Here is a 7,993-nt window from a genome sequence, read left to right as displayed (position 1 = left end):
GAAGTAAAATGTGTTTTATGGGTTAACTCATATGGAAGGCTAAAACCTAATTGAATAATAATAAACAAAATTAATTGAAAAGGAAAAAGAATGAAAAAGTGAGGAGGACAACAGATCTATCGGCGGCAGCACATAGAAAAGGAAGAAAACTAGCACCGGTGATCGATAACTATTCCAAAAAACTTTATCCGTTTTTGTCAAGATTTGAATATGTTAAATCATTTATTTAGTTAGTCAATTAAACACACTTTCGTAGATTTTTAACCATCCTGATTTCTCTATAAACTATTTGACTTCTCCATTTGTAGAAGTCCAATTTGAGTGAAACCAACGTAAAAACGATAGTGTGAAAAGTGAATATATTATCCACTGATTGGTTTTCTGATTTATGGTATGTTTCCTTGACCTAATTTTGAAATTTAGTTTTTAGAGTGTTTTGTCATAATTTATTTGACGTCCACCCATAAATTATCGAGTTAGATCGATTGAAGAACAATGAATCAAAGAAAAAGGTTGTTTTCTCGTGGAATCATATTCATTTGTTAAAGCGTCGAAAAAATGTAAGAGGTGAGAGAGCGTTTAAATTCGTGGGTATAATATATTGTGATATTAACCATAAATTCATCTTTCCCAAGGATTCATTCGGGGCTCGCTACGTACATCAGTAGGCCTTTGAGAGATAAATTAATAAATGTGAAAATATGAGGATTATGAGTTTAAAAGGTTAAATAGAAAAGTTTATAAGATGTTGATTGATTTAGTTTTCGCTAAATTTGTGGTATTTGATATTTCATATTATTGTAATGTTGGAAGTCGAATGAAATTATGTGTATATGTTTGATTAGAAAAACCTATGTGATGTGATAATAAAAGATTGTTGCATTGTATGATATATGTTTATGTGATGATAATGATGATTTTTGATTGACGATAGTGATGTTTTAAATATTTGATGAGTTTATATGATGATCATAATTATGTATGACTAATGATGTTATAAAATGGTGATGAGAATATTGAAGTACTCCATGATTGATGAATTAGTGATGATTCCAACTTGTGCTAAAGACGATACTCTTAACACAAACATTCTTCAAGGAAAAACATCACATCACAAATTTATACACCATATCATATCACTATTTCATCAATTATGGGGTACTTTAATATTCTCATCACAATTTTATAACATCATTAATCATACATAATCATGATCATCATATAAACTCATCACAAATTTGTAACATCACTATCATCCATCAAACATCATCATTATCATCACATAAACATATGTCATACAATGATCTATCTTTTATTATCACATCACATAAATTCGTCCAATCAAACATACGTACAAAATTTCATTCAACATCTAACATCACAACAATATCAAATATCAAATACCACACAATTATTGAAAATCAAATTAATCAACACCTTATAAAAATTTCTATTTAACATTTTAATCTCACAATCCTCATATTGTTATATTAATTAATTTATCTGTCAAAGGGCTACTGTGGTACGTAGGAGTCCCGAATGAATTGTTGGAAAATACGGTTTTCCCGTTCATCGCACAATATATTATACTCATAAATTCAAACGCTCTCTCACCGCTTATCTTATTTAGATGCTTTCTCAAACACATACATCAATGGAAATTTTCAACAGCAATTGCAGATTAACAATATACAACGAGCGAATCTGAATTACAGCGAGTTCACAAAATCGTTGAGACGTGGCCGATAAATTATGTGAAGTATAAAAATAAAGATTAAATAATTAATAATAATTTTAGGAACAAAAATTAAGTCAAAACAACAAGAAAAAACTACAAAAAAAAAATATCTCACTAACTTGTCAGTGCGTTGGAAGGGTCCGACATCAACTTCACTGAAAAATAGTAGAAACAAACAACAATGAGGGGTGCAAAAAGTGGTTTATGCTAAACTTTATTTTATTTTATTTTTAATTTTTAAAAGTCCCAAATAATTTAATTACTTGTTCTATTCATCCATGATTAAAATATTATTCTCTAAAATACTCACATTAAAATACTAATATCTACCCACACTCTTTTAGAATACAAATCCCTTTTATTTGTTTTTTTTTAAAACTTTACTAAAATATTCAACCTTAAAATATGTACACTAAAATACTATTATCTATAGAAAAATTTATAAAATAATAATATATAATATTTTTTATTTATATCACTTATTTAGTCAAATATATGCAAAATTAGCATATCATAGAAAACACTCATATAAAAGAAATTAATCAATATATATTGTAAAATAACTTTAACACCAAATTAATTATTTAAAATTCGATTTCATTAATAAAATAATTTATTATAAAATTTGGGGTGTTACAACTCCAAATGTCGAAAGCTACCACGCAACACACGTTTACCAAGACTGTCGTGTATATGTGTCTCGATTTGAGTAGAGGGGATCTATGAGGACAGGGCCAATTTGAGTTGTCCGTCCATCATGATGGTGGCATCATATCAAGCCACCTAACAAAGTACTTTAGAGTTAGAATGGTACCACATTGTGAAGTAGAGTATAAGCTCATGGGTAACATTACATTTTCTTGTATTTGTTTTGTTGGGATTAATATGTATCGTGTGCGATAATAATTTCTCTTAGAAGATTTGATGTTATGATGAAATTTCTTGATTTCTTAGAGTGATTTTAACTTTTTAATGTGATATTTTCTTGAATAATGTTTGTGTAATGATACGGTTTTATTATGATTGTTTGCGTGTTCTTCTTACTTGTATTAAACTATCAATTTGATTTCGAAAGTCACCATTTTCGTTGTTTTTGTTTGACTTGATTGGCCCTACATTTGTGAAATTGCAGTTATTACAAGTTAATGAGTCTTGAAGTTCAAATTTGGGAGGGACCCCGCCCCGATAGGTGATACCGGTGATTAAGAGTTTTAATTTGTATTGTACTTTTACTTATTTAATTAGAAACATTTTGTATAAAAACCTTATAAGTACTAATAAGTTTTTAAAATTAAATGAAGAAATTATAGTTAAGTCAATTTTATTGAGATTGCACTGTTTTAATAGATAAATATTTATAGAATTTTTACATGTGTATTTAGAGAAACCTGATATCCTAAATTAGTTATAAAAATTTTTATTTCCTTGGAAACAAATTTTCTTATGCGCTGCAAATTTTCCTAAAAAAATCTAGTTTAAATTATTTTATATATTATTTTTGGGTTTAGGATGTCACAACCTGCATCTATCCCTAGACTACAATATCATGAATTTCTCATTGCAAGCATTTGTAAAGTCCATTTTTGTTTCGAAATACGAATCTTAAAACATTTTAAAGTTGATCAAGCAATAAAAAGCATTAAGCACAAAGATGAGAAAATAATTCAATAAACTTATTCATATAACTAAAAATCCAATCAGAAAAATAGGGGTTACATCTTGTTTTACTCATCCCTAATAAATAGGGTTTAGTTACTCATGACAGAGATACAAAAAACAAAGATTAGAGAAGAATTACTAGAAAGGTTCATGATAAAACTCCTCCAATGGTGTTAGAAATGGTCGTCCTTGAGTTTCTTTGCTATGACACAAGTCTCCAAACTTCCCAATAGCCAAAACGATCTCTAGAAAGTTAGAAAAACGTGTTTTTATGTATTCTCCAAGCGCGTCTGGGCTGATTCAGGAATGCAGAAATGTGCCTCAGGTGTGGGATTTGCGCTTCAGGCACACATCATCTATTGTCTGACGTTTATTGCATTATTCTCTATTTTGAGTCTGAATTTGGCTCCGATGTCTTCATGAAAGTTGTAGCTATTGAGCTTAGATTTCATTTTCACTTGGTTTGACTCCAATTGGACATCTACAACTACATATATGACTGTAAAGCCCCACATAGGTCACGTTGATTTCTCACTAAAATTTAGCAATGCACTCAAACAAAGAAACAAAGCAAAACTACAAAAAATATCTACTTAATCAGGAAATAAGAAAATAAACATTTGATTAAATCCAAGAACTAAAATCAACAAAATATATCAAATAACTTCTTAAATTAACTAATGATAGAAGATAAATAAGAATAAAAATAATGAAAAATATGCATATGATGAAGAATTATCATACTTTTAAGTGGTGTCATTACTTTATGCAAGAATCATTTTTTTTTAAAATATCATTACGTTAAGTGACATAGCATTGTCACAAAATAATGAGATCTATATTGAAGCACCTAAATAAAATGCTCATGAATCCATTTTGAAACTCAATCCCTTTATGAACAAGGTTTTGACATATTTTGGGGCAACAATTGTGACACCCTAAACCCCAAAATAAAATATATATATATATATATATATATATATATATATATATTTATAATAAATTATATCATGTTCATATAAAATTTGCAGCGGATAAATAAAAATCTATTTTCAAGAAAATAAAAAAAATTTATTTTTAATTAGGATATCACATTTCTCAAAAATAAAAAGAACACTTTAAACTTATTTTCTCCATTAAAATAGTGCAATCTTGATAAGCTTGATTTAAGTATAATTACTTGATTTAATTTTAAAAACTTACTAGTATTTCTAAGATTTTCACACAAAAATTCGTTTCAAATTAAATAAGTAAAATACAAATTAAAACTGTTATTCCTAGTATTACCTATCAAAGCGGGGATCCTCCCAAACTTGAACTTCAAGACTCATTAACCTGTAATAACTGCGATTTCCCAAACGCAGGGCCAAGTCAGTCAAACACAAATAACGAATGAGGTGAGTTTCGAAATCATGATGACAATATAATACAAGTAAGAAGAACACGCAAACAATCATAATAGAAATGTATCATTACACAAACATTCCATCAAGAAAATATCACATTAGAAAGTCAAAATCACTCAAGGAAAATCAATAAATTTCACTATAACATTAAATCATCTAAGAGAAATTATCACCACACACGATACATATTAATCACAACAAACAATCGCAATAAAATGCAACGCCATGCATGAGCTTAGACTCTACTTCACAATGCGGTACCATTCTAACTCTAAAGTACTTGGTTAGGAGGCTTGATACTATGCCACCATCCCGGAGGACGGAAAATTCAAATTGGCCGTGTCCTCATAGATCCCCTCAACTCAACCCGAGACACATATACGTGACAGTCGAGGTAAACGTATGTTGCGTGGTAGCTCCTGACATTTGGAGTGCTACCTCCAAGTCACCTAGGAATTCCCCATCGGAATACCTCCAAGGTATAACAATCTTGCCTTAAGGCTCGACAGCAGACTGCCACGATCAGGCTCATTTTATTTGTACTTCCCTACAATCACTAGGCTTGTCAGGCCCTACCTATATGATGACAAAATAATCTTCACTTCACAAATTCTCAATATTTATTTCCTCCCCTCGTTGGCCTATGATACTCCATTAAGACTGTCATCTCAAACACAAATTGGAATCAAAATTATTTCACCAACTATGGGGTTACTTTAATATTCTCATCACAAATTTACAATATCAGTATCATTAATCATATCTCATCACATAAACTCATCGCAATTTTATAGAATTACTATCATCAATCAAACATCATCATTATCATCACATAAATGTATCACAAATTTATATCATAAATCACACATCATCATCAAATAAACTTACATTATACACAACAAATATTAAATATCATAATGATATCAAATATCACAATAATATCAAATATCACTATAATGTTAAATATGATAATAATATCAAATATCACACATTTAACGAAATTAAATCAGTCAACACCTTATAAATATTTCTATTCCACATTTTAATCTCACAATTTTCTTATTTTCTCATTAATTATTTATCACTGGAAGGGCTACTGCCGTACGTAGCGAGCTCCAAATGAATCATTGGGAAATACGGTTTTCACGTTCATCTCACAATATATTATACTCATGAATTCAGACGCTTCTCACCCCTTACCTTATTTCGACGCTTTCACACACGAATATGATTCCACGAGAAAACAGCCTTTGTCCTTTGACTCTTTGTCCTTCAGTCGATCTAACTCGACAATTTATAGGTGAATGTTAAATTAAATTATGAGAAGACACTCTAAAAACTAAATTTTGAAATTCGGTAAAGGAAACTTACCATAAATCAGAAAACAAATTAGTGGATAATATAGCCACTTTTAATATGATCGTTTTGGCGTTGATTTCACTCAAATTGGATTTACGGTGAAGAAGAACGGTTCAAAATGGTGAATTTTATAACCGGAGAAGTCCAATATTTTAGAGAGAAATTAGGATGGTTAAGAATATGGGAAAGTGTATTTAATTGACTAGCTAAATGAGTAAAACAACATATTGAAATTTGGACGAAAACGGAGGAAAATTTCTTGAAACAGTTATCGAACACCGGTGCCAATTTTCATTCCTTTTCATGTTATTGCGGCTCGGACAATTCTGTTCCTATTACATACACCTTCTCCCTCTTTCGATACGGTCTCTTTTCTCCTTCTTTTTTAATTATTATTTTTTTTATAATTATTTAATTAAGTTTTACTTTTGGACCTAACCCATAAAATACATTTTAATCGTTTCTTTTATATTTTTTTTTTAAAATAAAATCAACAATTATTAAAACTAATTTTTTTTTACTCTTTCTTAAAAAATATCATTAATATAATATTACTAATATTTTAAAAATAATATTTTATAGAATAAAGTAATTAATCTTTAAAATACATTAATGATCAAAATTCTCATATTCCAAATAATCACTACAATAATACTTGTGTTTCCAAATACTCAAATTAAAATATTATTATAATTAGAGAATAATTGAAATTATAAAATAAATAAATATAACATATATATATATATATATATATATATATATATATATATATATATATATATATATATATATTCACAATGTCATAACAAGTATATAAAAATAAAGGAAATCAAACACAATATCACTATTATCCCAAAATAGTTATTTAAAAAATAAATAAGTAAAAATAGAAAATAGTTATAAATAAATGAAATATATTACATGTATACTTAACATCAATCAAACACATAGAAAAATATTGCATTAATTGGATACGCGTATATACACGTAAAATCGCATAAAAATCTTATTTTTCAAAATATTACACTAAAATACTTTTACTTTTAATAAAATATTTAAAATAATAAAATAAAATATTTAAAATAATAAAATAAAATAAAATATTTATTATTTATATCGCTCATTTAATATAATATATATCAAACTTGCAGATCATAGAACACATCCATATATCAAAAATTATTCACAAAGTTTATCAACATAAATTCCATAATAATTTTAACATCAAATTAATTATTTAAAATCCTATTTAATTAATAAAATAATTTATTATAAAATTTAGCGTGTTATAAAAATTTCCAATCAAAATCACCATGAACAAATTCTTGATCTCAATATTAATGAAGTACCCTGAAATGTCACAATATAATGACTCAAATAAAGAGACCCAAAGCAGATTTACTATCATTGACCATGCATTGTAGATTTGAAAGAAGAAACCATAAAAGGAGAAACGAAGGAATTGATGAACCTTCATCAATAATCATTATTATAGTCATTTTGAATAAATGGTTCTTCGATTAAATAAGATGTTTATGCTTTCCATTTTTTGATTAACCAAATATTTTGTGTAGTTTTGTTATGTTTCGTTGGTTTTATCACAACAATAAATTTTGATGAAAAAACAACATGGCCCCAGGTGCGGGATTTGCACTCCGGGCGCGCCTGGACAAATTCAAGATGTGAAAATATTGTGGAAATGTGCTTTGGCGTAGGCTTCGCGCTACAAGCGCACATCATCTTATGTCTGGCGTTTAATGCATTTTCTCTTCTTTTGAGTCTGAATTTGGATCCGGTGTTTGTATAAAAGTTGTAGCTATGGATCTTAGCT

The sequence above is a fragment of the Cicer arietinum genome, chromosome 5 (assembly GCF_000331145.2).
Source record: "Cicer arietinum cultivar CDC Frontier isolate Library 1 chromosome 5, Cicar.CDCFrontier_v2.0, whole genome shotgun sequence".
NCBI lineage: Eukaryota > Viridiplantae > Streptophyta > Magnoliopsida > Fabales > Fabaceae > Cicer > Cicer arietinum.
The sequence above is the reverse complement of the archived record's forward strand: the minus strand, read 5'-3'. Positions refer to the sequence as shown.